Source organism: Taeniopygia guttata, chromosome 4 (assembly GCF_048771995.1).
Source record: "Taeniopygia guttata chromosome 4, bTaeGut7.mat, whole genome shotgun sequence".
NCBI classification, from domain to species: Eukaryota; Metazoa; Chordata; class Aves; order Passeriformes; family Estrildidae; genus Taeniopygia; species Taeniopygia guttata.
This window is the reverse complement of record NC_133028.1, coordinates 16,893,592-16,911,700: the sequence shown is the minus strand read 5'-3', so window position 1 is coordinate 16,911,700 and position 18,109 is coordinate 16,893,592. Positions and strand designations below refer to the sequence as shown.

At 35.6% G+C, this 18,109-nt stretch overlaps 1 protein-coding gene and 1 long non-coding RNA gene across 7 annotated transcripts in view; one reads left to right on the top strand and one right to left on the bottom strand.

The window, feature by feature from the left end:
- KCNIP4 (potassium voltage-gated channel interacting protein 4) overlaps nucleotides 1-18,109 on the top strand; it is a 382,078-nt gene that overhangs the window by 247,192 nt on the left and 116,777 nt on the right. The window lies entirely within an intron of this gene.
- On the bottom strand, nucleotides 940-9,468 carry LOC140683914 (uncharacterized). Its single transcript, XR_012055544.1, has 2 exons — nucleotides 4,917-9,468; nucleotides 940-4,868 (listed from the first exon to the last, which is right to left on the bottom strand). It is a non-coding gene; the product is annotated as an uncharacterized lncRNA (long non-coding RNA).

Genomic DNA, 18,109 nt, shown 5'->3' with positions numbered 1-18,109 from the left:
AGCAATTTCTATATTACAGGTAGGATATGGGAAGGAAGAAAACAGGAAAGTTCACAGGAGGCTTTGAAAAGCTTTTAAACACTTCTAGTATAACATCTAGGACTATTCTTGGGCATAACTATTTATTTCTTTCAGTCACAGACATCAGTGGGAATCCATTAGACCAATATTGAATATATTTGGAACCAAAATACTGTAAGCAATTCTAATGAAATTTAAGAATCTTAATGTTACCAGAAATTTCCATGCAATGAAGGAAAGAAAATACTTTTTTTGTCTGTTACTCTTACAATCAAATGACTTATTTTATCAGTGGTAATTTAGGGGGAAAAATGCAACTGTTGTCCTGAAAATTTTTTCTCCTTTGTGCTGTATGAAGCAGACAATGCTGAGAGTCAACAGGTGTGTCAGAGGGCAATTGGGAGCACCTGCTTCCTTATTCATGGTTTTTCCTGGGCTGCACCTGGGCTGGGGGTTGTAGCTCACAGGTTTGCTCGGGTGTCTTTGGGGATCCCAGCTGGCTGCAGGGGACAGACTGGCTTCAGCCAGGCACAGTGCTGTGCAGAAGCAGGAAAGAATCCTTCAGTGTCAGAGATGAGTGAAGCTGGTGTATTTTTTAGTCTGGCTGGACCAGAGGTTGGCTGAGTGGTGCCAGAAGTTGTCATGTTTTGGAAAATGGGTGAAATAGGCTTGAACTTTTGCTGGGGACGGAAAGATGAGACTCTACGGTTCTCAAATCTAGTTCCTTATTAGTATGCATTGGGTGAGGGTGGTGGGCTAAGTCTCTAATGGGAAATAAAAGAAGTAATCTTCTGTATTACCTTCTAATAGAGCGGTTTGTATAAACATATATTATATGGTTCAGCTATTTTGGTTGTAGCCATCTGTATGGCATCTCACTATTGCCTTGAGCCCCAAGGAAAGGTAGGATTGGAAATATTTTCTTTTTAGTGCTTGGTGTTGTACTGTTCAGCTAAACATTGACTCAGCTTAGTGACCTCTCTGAATGTTCAGTGTGATTCTCTGGCTTTGTATGAGTTGTCTTGGTGGATATAAAGGCAACTCAGTTTTAAAAACCTTTCCCTGGTCTCAAAATGCAGCAGTTTCTGAATACAAAAGAAATGTGGGTTTCAGTACTCTGGCTTCCAAAGAAATATTCTCAGAAGTTTAATATAGGTAAATAATTTGAGTTGTTGTGGCAGAGAAACCATTCGATGAAAAGGAAGTGAAGCTGGCAATTCAGAAGCAAGGCTGTAGAGAGCATTGATGGTGGAGCTGTGGGAGGGACTAAGAACTTACTGTGCTGTGGCTACGTATGTGTGAACTAGAATTACTCCAAGAATTTGCCCCTTTACCTGATTTTGCTAGTTTTTCTACTTTTTTCTAGTTCTGAAGGTGAAATCTTGAATCTCTTTAATGGCATGTACGAACTTATACGTCCTGCTTCAACATGTTAAAATATCAGAATATTTGTTTATGTGCTCAGGCTGCTCTAATTGAATTTAAATCTGCTTTAAAAGGATTTAATTGGAGTAGAGCAAATGTTCTGCGGACAACATCTGTTTACATTGTTTGTATTGCTTTGGTTATTATATAAACTTAAGCTATAAACAGATTATATCTTCTTAAGTTATCAGTTTCAGCTAAGATCTTATCTGGGAGTGTATATGTTTTTATTATATTGTAATTGCCAAGTAAAGAGCACACTTAAATTAAATAAAATTGTTTTAGAAGTATTTAAAATACATTTAATTACATTATCAGTTCCATAAGTGTTCCATATGTGACTAGTCAGCTGGGAAAAGTCATTATATAGAGCATAATAAGAATTTCTCATTTGCCAGCCATGATACATTTTATGTTAAAATTGTTTCAATCTTGTATACTAAATTGGATTTATACAATGAACAAGTTTCTAGGTATCTTTTACCTTGTGTGCAATGAAGGGTTAAAATTTCTTTTGCTAGAATTATCAGATCAAAGGGCTAGAAGGAAGTGTATCTATTTCCCCTGTTCTTGCCAAGGTGTGCAAGGTTGACTGTCAAGAGTGTAGCAAAGATTTGGCAGTGGTTCTGAGATGGACACCATCTAACAGAAAGGAGCAGCCTCAGAATTTCTGATTTTGACTGTTTAATTATGTATGAAAAGCTGAGGGTTTTTTTTTTTTTTCCTAGTAAAAAAGTATGACTTGTGAAGAACAAAGAAAAGACTTCTAGCTCAGATTAAAAAAAAAAAAAAAAAGGCAGTCTATTTGCAACTTGTACATCAGGGATGTTGCTGTGCTGCTTAATCAATGTAGAGTTTTAGAATTCCATACAAACATCTTGCCTAGTGGCAAGATGCACCTAGCTGTCTGAAAACCTCCAAGATGTGCAACATTCATAGCAAAAAGAAACAAGAATTATAGCATGTTATGGAATAAGCAAAATCATATAGGATCTGATAACTTAGGCTGGGATATTAATTTTTACTAATTCATTGTCTATTTTGAGCAAGTTACTGTTTTTGAGCAAGTTTCCTTCCTGTAACAAAGGCCTAAAATATGCTTATTTTCCTCTTTGGAAAGATTACTCCAAGGTTAGACCTTCTTTTTTAAAGAATTCTGTAACATTCCAATACGCAGAGAATAATACATTGCAACCCAATTAATTGATATGATCCCTTAAAAAGATTATCAGTAGTTTCCCATTCAATATCAAATGGAAACAGTACAGTTTATTTGCCTTTCTTCTTTGTCATTTAACTGTGCAGTTCCATTCTCTTGTGGGGGTCATTGTTGTTTTGTTCTGTTTACTAATTTACTAAGGCTTTGGATCACCTTAGAAAAATGTTAAACTGTTCTAAAATTAGTAAAATATCAGTAGTTAAACATTCTCATCATGTGTGTTAGTGCTAGGCATTGTGGCCCTGTAATCGTGGACTCAGGTGTGCAACTCTCAGTGTCCGTCACAATTAATGATTTCTCTGTTAATCACTCAAAAAGGGAATAAAACCCCCCTGAATACTCGGTGAAGTAAATACTGAGCAACGTCACAACTTAATGTTTGTTTTGTAACTGTGCATTGCCTTTAAGAAAAATCAGACAGCAGTTCTGCTATATAAGGCATAGACATGTACAGCTGAGGTCTCAGAAGCTGTGTGACCACGTGCCTACTTGTGGACCTTTCCGAGAGCAAGGTGCACCTTCCTCTGGTCTCCCTGTCTTCCCCTGTCTGAATGGGTATCAGAGCTACAGCTGTCTCTTTCTTCTGAATAAATCCTCTTAATCCTCTTGGATACCCACAGAAGGCTAAGAATGATCTTGCTCTTTAGTTTTGACCTTTTTTTGGTCAAGTGCACAAGCATGCATCTTTTGTGAAATATTGTCTACAGAAGCAATATAGTGTTTTAAAATTTGACAATGCAGAAATAAAAGAAGACTAAAGATAAATGGTTGTTACAGTTGCAGAGATCTTAAAATTTCTGAACTTTATTTTACCTTTCAACAAAGTATTATAAAGTGGCTTAGGATGAAATAATTGGAGTCCTATATTGAGTTGAAAGCTGGAGAGAGGTTTCTTTTCAAGGGTGTGAAACAAGGGATAATGGCTGCAAGACAGCAGATTTATACTGGGTACATGGAAGAAATTCTTCACTCTGTTGGTGGTGAGGCACTGGAACAGGCTGCCCAGAGAAGCTGTAGCTGCCCCAAGTGTAGAAGTGTTCAAGGCCAGGTTGGATTGCTTTGAGCAGCCTAGACTAGTGGAAAGTGTCCATATCCATGGTAGGGGGAAGGGAAATGGATGATCTTTAAGGTCACTTCCAATCCAAGGCATTCTGTGATTCTATAGAATCAATGAAAGTTTTCAATAGACTTGGGAATCTATTGCTGCTGGGATTTTTTTTTTTCCTCACTTGTTAACTTAAAGATTTTTCCTGCATAAATTCATCCTTCCCGAGTTCACAGCCTGTGGCTACGATGGAAGAAGAGACTCATTTTATGACTCCTTGTTTTCTTCCAGGGTGAAAAGTGTATTTATCTCAGTAGGCAACCGGCTGATGCTTATAATCTATTATTAAAATTTATTCCTTGATTTTTAATTTGGAGTTCTTTGCTGACCATAGAACATATTATAAAAAAAATACATGTAAAGTTTTGTGGATATTTTCAGCAGGCAAATTTAACTTGAAGTCTGTTTGGGCACCGAAATTGAAAAGAGGATAATAGTCCCTGTGAAGAGCAGCATGGTAAATAATTAAGAAAAGTAGCTATAACTTATTGATTCTCTTTTGAAGAAAACAAAGATGCATTGGAAATTGAAATATGTTGCAGTATATTTCTCTCCAATATACTGGACATGATGTGAGACACATGTAAGACTAGAAGAATCTAAAATTTTTATCCTAATACTCAGCTAGAAATGCAGGGTTTTTTTAATGTTGAGAACAATATGTATTTAATACTCTCCTTTTCATAAGGAATGTTTTTCTTTATGAGGAGGCTTTGATTTCCCCACCCTTCCTCAACTCTTTTGACTTTCTTGAAGTAACTGTTGACTATTATGATAGTTTTGGTTTAGAACATCAGAAGTCTGTGGCTGGAGTCAATGTCAAGAAAAGCAGAAAGGATTGTTGTTTATTTTCAAGACTGGTGGACAGTACTTGTGCAGAAGAGTATCAAGAATAATACTATTTTTCAGAATCTTGCTTGATCACCATTCAACACTTTCCCTGGTTTATATGTTTTTCTTACCCTGGATTAATTTAATAGCTCAGCCTGTAGGCAGGTTCCCAGTACCTAAACCAGGTTTCCTTCACTGGAAGGTAAACCAATTTCTTCTCATAGTCCCTTAGATGTGGAAACCAGCTTGAATACTGTTCCCATATGTCTTCTCCCTTTTTCTCTCCTTAAGCCCAGCCCTCATCACAAATCATACTTTCTGAGCTGACTAATTCTCGTCATACTCTCAGCTTGGTGTAATTTTATCTCTGTCTTTATTTGGCTAAAGCTTGTCAGAGTAATCCATTAGGGGATTCTCCCACAGTTCGTCACAGTTGACAGAGTGGGGTCAGTTTGTGCAGTGCATAGTTCAATCTGCTTTTTGGAACCTTCTCTGCAGTACTGCTACTTGGCCTTTTGTTTTCTTATCTATTTTTCCTTAAATGTGAATGCTTTTGAAGGATTTTTGACATCTTGCCTTTTAAATGTTAAGTATAAAACTTTCTTGGAGAAGATCTTTTGGTGAAGCAATAGGGATTCAGAAGTAGCAGATTTTTAAGAATTTTTTTTTTCTGAAAATATGTAATTTTCTAAGACACTACTAAACATTTTATGGATTTTTGTAAAAATAGATTAGAAAACAGAGTAAATATTCCATTGACAATAGTAAAAATATTATAAGGGGAACATTGTCCTAAATAAGAGTAATAAATCCATAGGATTAATAAAGTAATGGTTAGTTTTATTTCCATTTATTTTAATAGTCATTTTTGTATATATTTGTAAGCAATTCAAGTAAGAATATGTTTCAACATATCATAGCATACTTTTATTAATAGGATTTATTGCACTTGTTTTTAGGGGGTTTTTTAGTTATTCTCAGTGACTACTGAATCATTTCAATGCACATGCCAAAACTCCTCTCTTTGTCAGTCATGTGCTTGTATGAGTCCTCTGATCTGAACTGGCCCTCTCTAATGAGTCTTCTGTTGAAATGTCTCTAGAATATGTCTGCTAGATTCTTCAGTGGAGTTTTTTTAAATGTGTATTAAATAATTGTAAGTTTTTTTTATAATCAACTTTTTCTTACTCAGAGATGAGGCTCTTGCCTGTTTTAACAAGGCCCATTGCAATAGCACAATGAAGTGATTTTTCTTTCTCTCCTCCTCCCCACCCCTTTGTGTTGATGGGTAAATAAGTTTACTCTACAATCAGGTGAGTACCAGAGCTAATAACAGAGAGCAGATAGGGTCACACAGGGAGAAGAGGGGGAGGAGTGGCAATAGCTTTCTTGCAGCAGTGAACCACTTAATCAGCTCTTTTGCAGTGCAGGGACTCTAATTAGTGCCTTGAATTTACACATCAAATTTGTCATGACAACTAAGCTAGGCAATCTTGATACTATCCTATAGATCACAAGTTTATTTTCACTCTATCTTATTTTTGACTTGTCACATCTATTCTTGAGTAGAAGGAGAGATGCTTTTGTATTTTAAGAATTGCTTAACCCTTCAGAATCCTTCTTCAAAAGACAATACCAAGGGAAAAGATCAGATTAGAAAGGTGAAGTCATAAACCAAGTAAAAGCTGGCTGTTTTTCCACTGTTCTTCTCTCTAGGAATTTTGGAGCTGGTAAAGAGATCATCTAAAAATATGAAAATTTGATGAAAAGCTTAGGATGAAAAGGTCAGATGAGAGTACAGATATGATCTGACTACAAGTGTTATCTCTCTTTTCCACAAGGGGATCCTAGTTTTCTCAGTTACCTAAATACATTTTTTCTGCATCTTGAAATTAAGCTTGAAAGTATCTTTAACATTTACCACCCTATTGTGAACACACAATGAATAGAAAACAATAATTTCATGTATCTTATAGTCCTGGTTTTAGTTTTCATTTAGGAATATAGGGGGTATTACAGGAGTTAATGTCAAAGATTCCTGTCACTTTGAATCCCGTCTCTGTGAATGGCTTTGGCAGTGTTTAAGGAAAGTGTAAAAGAACACAAATAATGATCTTTCTGGCATTTGCATATTCCAGTTTGGCACTGGAATACTGGATATCTTGGGAATTCAAAAATCAGAAAATACCACCTCTCTGCATTTAATGTGCCTAGAGGATTGTTTTGGGTTTTTTTTTTCTTCTCTGTCTTGTAACTTTTTAATCTGTATAACTGGTCTTTGGCAAGGAGTTCTACAACAAAACTATATAATGCATGAAGAAGTATAACTTGCTTTGAACTTCTTGCCATTTTGTCCAGTTTTTCATTTCACAGGCTTGATTGCTAATCATGCATACTGAAAATGAGTTTTTTACACCTGAAATATATAAGAAGCATTTTAAACTAAAATTGCAGATGTCTGACTTGTCAAAGCTCCATGTGAAACTTGTTGGCACTGTTTTTTTCCTCTTTTTATCTTGTTTTATGTATTTTTATATTTTAAAAAACCTAAATATGACTGCCAGTGAATCTTAAGTTCAGCCTGTTTTCCAGAAAGCATTACATTTCAAACTTGTGCTAATCAGTAGTTTCTAACAAAACATTCCATCTATAACCACCAGGAGAATAAGCCCAATGTCACTTTCTGTTGAAAACTATATATAAATGGTACATGGCTCTGACAAGTATTGTTATCACCATGATGAAATTTAAGGTTTAGGCATATATTACTCCTTTGAAGGATGTATAATACTAACACTGGAAAATTAAGCTTGCTCATGAGGGGCTTACAAACTGCCAAAGATATGTCTTTAAAGTTGTGCCTAGCAGTCTTTGGTCTCACTGGGTTTTTAGTTTTTCAAAAAAAACCCAGCAGGATTTTAAGGAAAAGATACCACCCTTTAGAGTCTCCAAACTTTTTCCATAGCTTATGTGCTTTTTAGATCAGAAAGAATTTAATTTATTTCTGGGAAAATGTCTAGAATGGTTTTTGCTGAACCATTACAACTGTGCAAGGTTATAATAGCTAAAGCAACTGTATGAACTGCAGCTCTCTTTGGAAATTGCAGCAAAAGAGTCTAGGAAATTATTTCCTATGTATTTCTTATTTTACTGAATACTCAGAACTCCTGCTTTGAAGCTACTCTACAAAGTATCTTCAGAGCTCCCCTTTGGGAAGGAAGACTCATCTTTTGCATTGTGACTGCATCATATTTGAGTAACCGGCTGGCAAGTGGCATGTGACTTCTACTGTATTAATCTGCTTTTATGATCCTTTCACTATTTCCTTTTGTTTTCTACAGTTTTTTGATCTGCATACATATCTCACCATGATGAATTTTGCAGGGTAATGTGCAAAAGTTAGGGGTAGTTGAGTTTGGCCTACACAGCTGTGCTGGAAAAAGTCATTGCCATGGAATCCCCTGTGCTGTTTCACTTGAGAAGTGAACTGTGACTAGTGCTGTAGCAGAACAGCTGCCCTGCTGTGCCTGGATTAGCAGCTCTGTGTCAGTGCTCTGCATCATCCAGATGCAGGAGCAAAACCCTTTCGGTTGGTCAAGTATAATGTCTACATTGCAAGCTCTTTGGACCAGGTATTCTGCACCCTTCCTCTTCTTGTCTACCTATATACTTATCCTTATAAATATGTATCTTGCTGGTAGTCCCTGTAAGCTTTTGGGTTGCCTACTACTGCCACTAATGTTCATGATCCCTATTGCAAAAGCTGAGGATGTGAAACAGAGGAAATAGCATCTCACAATACAGTCTGCTTATTGAACTACTGTTTTTAGCAGCAATGAAGAAACCATGACCCCAGTGAAAATTGGATCTTTACCCAAAACAATGCGTTTTATGTAGTGAAATACTTAGATGAAGGTTAGGTGCTGCAGCTATGTCTGTAGATGATTATTTTTAATTCTGTGCAAAACCAAGGCGCTGGGTACATACATACTCCAAAGAACAGCCACTCCATACATTTATTGCATCATTCAGGAAGCTACTGAGAAGTAAATAGTGATGCTACCTAGTTAACTCTTGAGATTACTTCAAACTCCTGTAACTCATATGTGTTATTTCTGTCAGGGGTCTCGGGTTCATTTGATGGCTTTGATGTTGCAACCAACTATGGAAATATTGGTACATAATTTATGTTATAGCTTGAATATATCCCATAAACCTCACAACTGACACTTGAAAGTCATTCATCACCATAACAGTGAAAGGAAAATCCCTGAAATCTGACATGTTATACTTCAAGATTACCTTATTTGTCACCCCAGGTGAGTCTTTTGTATGTGCTTAGCCTTGCAGTGTACAAATGGGAAGAAAGAGAATATTCATTCCTGAGCAGAAATGTGAGGAGAAAGATCTAAAGTGCTGAACTGGAATAGCTATTTTGGGTGCTTTTAGAGCAGCTTAATTGATTACACTGCTTGCTCTGGGAAACCACATTTGAGCAAAATAGGCAGTTTGTATCCTTTAGGTCAGAATTACTGTTGTGGCTTGAACACTGTCTGGGATTTTAGATTAAAGGAAAACAATGCTTCAATTTTTTAATCCTTATTAATCTTACATAATCCATTCTTCTCTTGACCCCAAATCTGATATAGAATGCGTTGATTTGGGACATAATTAAATAATTTTCATTACATTGATTTATCGAGTCCATCTTCTATTGTAACCTTAGTTATTCAATTTTGGTTAGTTAATATGAATGTTATAATAGTTTTTTTATGCTGATATTTGCTTATTAGTTTTCAGAAAATCCTTGGAAACAAAACTGGTAATTTCAAGTCACTAACATCAAAAATTTAAAATACATATTCCATAAAAACAAAGGTTTTTTGCCTAGAGATTTTACCAAGGGAAAACAAAACAAACCAAAGCTCACTTTAGCCTTTTTTCACTTCTAAATAGGATATTTTAATGGATATAATAACCTCAGATATACTACAAATCATGAGTTCTGCAGTGGTATATGTAGAAATATTTGAATTGGTAACTAATTCTTCTCAATTATTTAAATAGTTGATAGTCATCTAATTCTTCTGAAATATTAAAGACTCCCTAAAGCTTGGATTTTTTTTTTAATTGTCTTTCTTTGTCCCCATACCACCGTTTTATTGATTTATTTGAAATAATCAAGAGATTAGCGGGGCATAAGTTTTTACATCACAGAAATATCCTGGTTTGACCTTATTCTGAGATTATTATGTCTTCCTGCTACACAGCTCAGTCCATAAAATTGCCGTCGCAAGTTTTGCATGCTTTCTCTTCAGATTTACTGACTCGACTACTGTAAGAACTCCTCAAGGTAAAAGATTTCTCCTTGTCTTATTTTTTTTAACCATATGAGTGATACTTTTTCTCAGATAAAAACATGGTCTTTCTAAAAGACTTTCTGAAAGAGTTTGATTACATAACTGTAGCACTTTCTACTCTTTCCCATACTGTAGTTTCTATTAAATTTTAATATTTTCTCCCTGGTGATAAGTTCAATTAACTAATGAAAACTACATATTAATATCTTATGATTTACTGTCACGCTTATGCAAAATTGATGGTCTAAGATTTTTGGAATAATTAAATCAGAATAAAACCTTAGAAATAATTTATTTTGCAAGTATTTATTCAAAAACTGTCTGAATCGTTTTTTAGCGTAATAGTGGCAGAAGGAGGAAATCAACTCGTTTATCAGAATCCATTGTTCCTACTGTTGCAGTTGTTACATATTGATGTGCTTACTTACTGGAATTTGCTCCCGAGTGGAAAACATCATCCTCCAGCCTGTTTGGCTTTCTCCTCTGTCATCCAGTCTGTGCATTTCATTCTCACATCGTGTGCTAGGATAAACATTTCTATCATGGGATGTCATAGACTGAGCGCATGTATGGTGATAAAAGCTTTGCAGTCCAACAACGTAGAGCCTTCAAACACATTTTAGCATGGAAGCTGAAAAATGCTGTGAAAAAGAAGACAGGGAATGGGATATACTATAATATATAGTATATATTTAAATAATGATTTTTTTTTTCTTGATTCTTCCATTTTCCATATGAAGCCATAGTGTCTATTAAAAATAGATGTGATCCTTGTAGCTCATGTTTCCCAGTTTGGAAAAGCCATATGAAAAATCTGTGAAGAAAATACACTTTTTCTCGTTCCACAAAAATTGAAGTATGTAACAACATCAGATTTTGCTCATGCTATTGTCTTGTTTGATTGCAAAACAGGGGAAAGGGAAGGAATAAAAAGGGATAAGAATAAAAAAAAAAAAAAAAACAAACTGAATATGACAAGCCAGACTAAGTGAAAATACAACAACAAAAAAAAATCTATATTCTCTCTTTTTTGTATGCTGTCTCACAGTTTTAATCTCTCTGGTATATTTATTAAGCTCTTGTTTGTGTGTTTTTCTCCTAATGCTACGTCTACAATGCCGTGTTCTAGTCTCCAATTTCTGATGATTCTACCCATTTTTGAATGCTTAATTTCCTTATTATGGTATTCTTATCTGTGAACATACATAAACTATTTGCTTCCCTTTGTTTCCTTTAAAGATCCCAGTTGTTATTTCCTTAGACTCTTCTTCCAGTCATCTGACTGCTGGACTGTTTTCTTTCTCTGGGATAAAGGTTCAATTTGTGCCCTTTTTGTGCCATCAGATACTGAAAAATCAAACTAGCCTGAAGAGTTCTTATAGCACCCTAATCACTTGGAGGAGCAGTAGATAATGCAAAGTAAAGTTTGTCCATTACTTTTTGTTAAGCAGTCATTTTTATATCACTATCTTGACGTTTTAGTGTCTTGTCATATAAAGAATGAAAAAGAAGTCTGGTTTTATCTTTCGGGATTTCCTTGTTACATTATCCAGCCTGTGCAACTCTGGTCTACTGATAAATTTCTTTAGATACTACCATAGATATGGGCCTTGAGAATGAGCCTGTTTCCAGAAAGAGGTTGAGGGACTTGTTCAAGTATGGAATGTATTGAAAGTACAGCAGAGAGAAGAGAGAGTACAATGACTATTGGTCAAGATGGGCTTCAAAATTGAGTGAAGATAACAGCTGAAATGGTAGCCTGGTGGGGACAGTTTTAACTATGCATTACACACCACTGCTTCAGCTAAGTGCAGCACTTGAATAATGAGTCAACAACAGAAAGTGTTTAATAGGTTTTAGTTGGATCCTAAATTGTACACAGATAAAGTGATATTTAAGGATTTTTCTTGCAGTTCTGCATAAAAGTTTAGATCTCTTCTAAAGTCATGCTAACAGCTGCTCTTCAGCTGATCTGAGGTACGCTGGTACAAAGAACTGGGCACTGGGGGCAAAGCCACTCACTTTGACTTTGGTGAAATATTTTTCCAGGCTTGATGCAGACACACAAATAATACCTTACACATGCTTACATATTTTTTTTTTTTCTTTAGAGCAATCGGTGGGGTTTTGCTTGCTAATTTTTCTTCTCTACCTTTCTTTTTATTTATCATACAAGCAGTATGGGTATTTTCCCCCCGTGTTATCTTAACACCTTGGAAGGATGTCCATAAATACCTACAATGTTATTGCTGTCTTTCTGGTTTATGATTTCTTTATTTTGAACTTCCTCTGCAACTGCTACTCTGCTCCATGCTGACACATCAGTATGCTGCAGCATTTTCTACTATTTCTGTCACACCTGACCTGCAGCTCATGTCCCCATTGACCTGCAACTCCCTAACTTCTCTGGACACCCCAGAAACCTCCCCTCCCCAAGATGCTGTACAGAGGACTAACTTGGGCTGTTCTTAGAGCACTCCTGTGTACTAGGAAAGCATAAATAACTCTCTAAAACATATTTGCTTCAGTTACATTACCCTGTTGGTCATTTGAATAGCAACCAAGAGCAGACATGATGCAAACTATGTGCAGTTGAATCCCCTTGTGGTCTCTGACTCATTCAGCCATGCTTGAGCCCCCTCAGAGGGGTGCTGGGGCAGTGAGAATGGTTTGACAGCAGCCTCAGACCCCTCCTGTAGGGTTCTGCTATCATGTGCTTACAACCCCAATGGCTGGAGAGGAGCAGCACTTAAATTCAGGTTTTTTAAGTGGTAGCTTCAAGTGTTTAAGAATACAAATTGTCTTTTGAGACAGTCAATAAAGAAAAGTAATGCCCAGGATATGCATGATGAACTCAGACTGAATGAAATTTTCCCAAATTAAAAGAAATATTTTCCCAAATTGCTACCACTGGATCCAGATACTGGTGTCTGTAGAAGCTATAAACTATGCATCAGTGCAAGAGAAGGAAGATTATGTGGGAAAAGTATGAACTGCAGCCTTCCTGATTTTTTTCTTAACTTAGTGGACATTGTTTTGGAACAGAACAAGCTTTTCTCATACCTTTTCAAACCCTGGAGGAAAAATGCCACAAGTATAGCTGTGAACTTCATCAGGCTACTGATGAGCTATTGTATATTTTAATGGAAAAAAAAAAAAAAGACAGCAATAAACCTGGGCAGGGAAAGCCATTAATAATTCTAACAGGCCACCTACAGGTTGCCTTACAAAAATGTGTACAAATGGGAAGAAATAGGAGATTAAGATCTGTAGAGACATGGACTGATTAATAGCACAACAAATATCAGGTTTTCTTTTTCTTAAAATGCTAACTTTCTCAATTTAAAATATGTCCTAATGATTAATGAGAGTGGAGTTGTTGGTTTTTTTTCCTTTCCCTTTATCATAAAAGAACACTGATATATTCATTCTGCCTCTGTGTTTATTACTCCGATTTTGGAACATTCATATCTTCCTCCAGTGCTAGTTCTCAAATTGTGCCATTTAGTAATGTGAAAAAGTTTCCATTTGCCCTTCACAACTCAGTGAGCTGTAAATACTGAAGTAATTGAGCCACCCACATCCTAGTCTGCAGGTGATATGAGTGATGTATTTTATTAGCATTTAATTAAATTGCAAATGTTATGCTAAACTGTGAAATTGTTGGCAAAAGTTGAATAACTGGATTAAATGACACTATTTTTTAAAATAAAAAGATCATTGAGTAATCTGGCAAAATATATTTTTTCAACTCTCTTGAAGCAATTAACCTATGCTCTGCTGCTTTAAAAAAGTCGCTCAGCATACTGAAATTTGCTGCTGTTGCAACATTAATTTCACACCTTCCTAGTTTAGGCTAATGACTTTGGATTGTAACAATGAAGATTGAATGAATTTCATTCAATCTGTAGTAGTAAAGAGATAATATATACTTGAAGCAATCACAGATGACTAAAATTAAGTTTTGTATTATTGCATTAAGAATTTAATAACTTCAGTTTATGAAAATATGATTGTCTTTCAGTTTGGGGAAAACTGAATGATTTGATTTTTTTCTCATTTTCTTATTTGGATGTGTGCCTGAAGAAGTCTAATTATGCAAAAGTCATTTGATATGACTGTGTTTGGGACTAAGTATTTCCAGTTAAAATTTATAGCTATCTGTAGAACATGCTGGCTACTGCAAGGAATGCTGCAGCCAGCTGGAAAGGGGAGGAGTATTCTGATGGGAAATGGGAGGTAGGAGGGTTCCAGCATCTCATTTTTCATTTGAAGGATGAAGCAAAAACAATGTGGAAAAATACAAATTTTCTGGTTGCCAAATAGGAAGGAACTAAAGACTGGGAGAGGAACTGGGTTGCCAGTTTTATTATCCAGAATTATTTTTATTTTCTGGTATTACGAACAAAAACTAAGAACAAAAAACGTCTATTTGTGAGCAGGGGGGAATCTAACAACTACTGCAACCAGCTTCATTCAGTTCTTCTAAGCTGAAAGCCTGCACTCACTTTCAATAGGTAGTGTTTCCCAGACATTAAGTTAAATATTTGAGGATTATTTCTTTTAAATCAGGCAGATGCTTCACTGAAGATAATTTTAAATTAAAATAATTTCTCTGGGTTTTATCTTTTTTTGCTAAATCATTTTTTTTTAATTAAAAAAAAGTATCAGTTGCATGCTTATTGGACAAAGCCAATGTTCTAAGTGGTACTGAAAATGAGGAAATTGCAATGTGAATTTTATATTTGTGTGTTTTAAGTTGTTTTAAAAAGTTGAGTCTTTAAGCTTGTACTCTTCTCTCTGGATAACTGTAATGAGTTTGTTTACATGCTCAGAATTTTCATGTGCTCAACTGACTTTTAACTAATAATAATGAGGAATACTAGGTGTTCTGCAAATATGTAAATGAAGGCCTAGCAAAAAAACACAAAGTGCTTTTTCTTTTAGCACTTCTGCAAAGCAGCTCCATAATGCTGTCTATATCTGGAGAAAAAGAAACTGAAACTCCAAATACCTTATAGAAATGAGGTTTCCAACTGCAGTAGTGTGCAAATCTCTACTGTATGGTAGAATTTCAGTGAGACAGAAGTCTCATTTTTTCTATGGAAAATTGCTGTAATTATTATATGCTTTCTTGTACTAACCATGAGATGTCTGGATATTCTTAAGAAAAGCTTTAAAACACACCAGACTGCACTGTTGACATACCCAAGAGTCACAGTTTCTAAACAATGTGCCAACATGTGAAAGAAGTGCAATTAATATTGGCAAAAACAAGAACAAGGTTTATTTCTTGTTAAGGCTTTGTCGCTCAAAGACATATTTAATATTTTCTTTCATTTCATACTCTCTTGTCAATGAGCTTGCTAATGATAATAAATTTTCTTTTAGGTTTTTTTTTTTTTTTGTGAAATAGCAGTTATGCAGTGTGATATTTAGATGGTTGTCTAACTTAACTGAAACTGCAGAGGCAAAAAAAAAATAACAAGCTCAGTGATAGCTCTAATCCAAGAGACCTGGGCACATACAGATTAGTCTATACAAAACTCAACTTCTAAACCTTGCATGTGGGCTTTACATGTCCCCTTAGACAAGGAGACTGAATGCATGTGGATGAACGCACACACACGCATATTTTTTGTTTTCATTTTTTTAATAACATGCAGAATGTTCATGGATCTCACTTTTAGATCTATAAGGCTACCCATTAGATGCTTTATAGTTTCAGTTGGAGATGAGAGGCAGTTCAGTTGAGGCCTGGAATTATTTCTGTTTCAGGCTATAAGTACATTTGCCCAGTTTCCCTCTGTGTGCTGTGGAATCTCCTGCATCCCACAGACGCTTAAACTCAAGGGCCAGCAGTAAAGTGGTTGGAAATGGAGGGTCCTTGCATATTCCAGATTACCTATTTCTAAGGAGTCCTCATTATTTGGATTGAACTGACACCTGTTTGTCAGGTAAAAAGATAAAGAGGAGAAGAAAATATCAAAATATCCTAGACTTCTTTCCTCAGACCTTGCTGGGGTAGACAAGAGCAGAGATGTTCTGACTCAAAATCTGTTGAGGACAAAGAAGAGATACTTGTTCGTTTAGTAACTCCTGGGCTGGATTCAAAATGAAGCAACAATGAAGCCTCCAAACCCATTAAATCTGAATTTTGTAGTGATTTTTTACTTTTTTCTCTTCTTTTTTTTTTTCTTTTAATAAATGGATTTGTTAATTAATAATTTGACCTAGATTAGCTAGCTTCATAGAGATTGTTGAAAAGTCTTTGGAGAGTAATAATTGTCAACATATATTTTCTTATAACAATAAAGGCAGTGGGAAAGCAAAGGATACTTCTTGTTTTCTGGATAAATTTCTATAGGATTATATTTGTCATGCTTCTGTAAACAGTAGCTGTTGTTAACTGTAGCCATTAGTTGCTACATAGATTAATACACTATTTGGAAAGTCTGTGTAAAATTCCTGCAATTATTCTTTACTTGAGAGTATTGAAAAAGCTCATCTCAGAGTACAGAAAGAATCTTTCTAATAATGGTCATTCCTCTGGATACCACATTTATATCAGATTTGGTGATGGCATTTGTTCACATCCTCAAAGATGACACAAGCCGTATCAACTCATGAAGTAAGCACAAAGCATTTTGAAGCACAATTTTGCATCTAAACTAATATTTTCTTAAAGCATTAGCTAGCACCTTTTTCTGTAAGCTTGTTTCCATTTTTGAAGTTTCTTAAGAAAGAAATGTCTCAAGACGACTCAAATCTTCCAAGGAATTATCATTGTTTATGAGTTAATAAAAAATATTTAGCATAGCTCAAGGCTAATACTAAAAAGATCTCTGTGCATTCAAACAGACAGGGAACTCTGAAAATTGCAAAATCCATTTTAACTATTGTGTGATAAAATGGGAAGTAGTAACTGAGTTGCAGCCAATGATCCCTGTGCTTTTAGCAGCTTCTTGCTGTTAAACAAAACAGCAAGAACTAAACTAAATCAGTTTTCTGAAAACCCAATAACAGACATGCGTGAAATAGAGGAGTGAAGGGTGACTTGGGAAGTGCAGTGGATGAAGATTTATGTGCAGTTATGATTGCTTGTGAACAGAATGGAGAAGTTTTTTTGAAAGGGGATACAACACTATGGGTAGCAAATCCTGCTCAACTTTAAAGAAAGGTTTCTAACTTATCTAAGATAGACTGATAGAGTAAGACATTCCAAGTTTTAGGTCTTTCAGTCTTGGATTAGGAAGTAAGTAAAAGACTGGGGAAAACCTGGGGCAAATAGATAACTTTCTATCAGTATGTGCTTCTTCAGTGCTCTTGGACTTACTGGTGTATTCGTTTGATGTGCCATCCAAGTTTATATTCTAAGTAAATGACCTATTCATGGACTCCTGATTGCTCAACCATTAAATATGTACTCTTTTATTTAAAGTAAAAGTTTTCTTTTTTATGTTTCTCTGTCTAGTGGTAGCTTCTTTCAAGACTCTACTTAGCTTGTACTTTGTTAAGGACCTCAATACTTTGGTAAAGTGTTTTCCATAGGCAAGCCATGTCTGCTATTTCATCTGCTGCAACAAGAACAGTTACAGATCAACAGCCAGAAATTATAATTTTTCTTCCAATTATGCATTTTAGAATATATGCTGTTTATGCTATATAGGTTCACAAAGTAGAAAACTCAAAGCAGGGTTTGCTTAAATATTACATCTAAGATAAGTTCTTACATTCTGACTTCTGACTATAGAAAAGTGATATCCTAGATTATCTTTAAAGGTTATCATAAATGCTCTGTTGAAATTTTTCTGAGCATAATTTATAAGTTTCTCTCAGTGGAAACATATTCCTCTCCTAACACAGTCATTGTTCTTCATGTGCCTTTTATTGACCGTAGCAAGGCTCTTAGCAACATGTTATGAGAGACAGTCAGCAGGCTCTGCTTGGAGGTTTGCTGGTATGCACTGGCAGAATGCTAATTTATTTAGCTGAGCTCTATGTCTAAATGCCACACATAGGCTGTGTGTTTCTCTTACTTGGAAAATGTAGAATGTGCATTGGGCAGATGGTAAATTGGCAACCTGGTGCTCCCATATACAGGACTTGAGGGCAGAAGTGGTTTCTCCTTCACATAGCTCATTAATT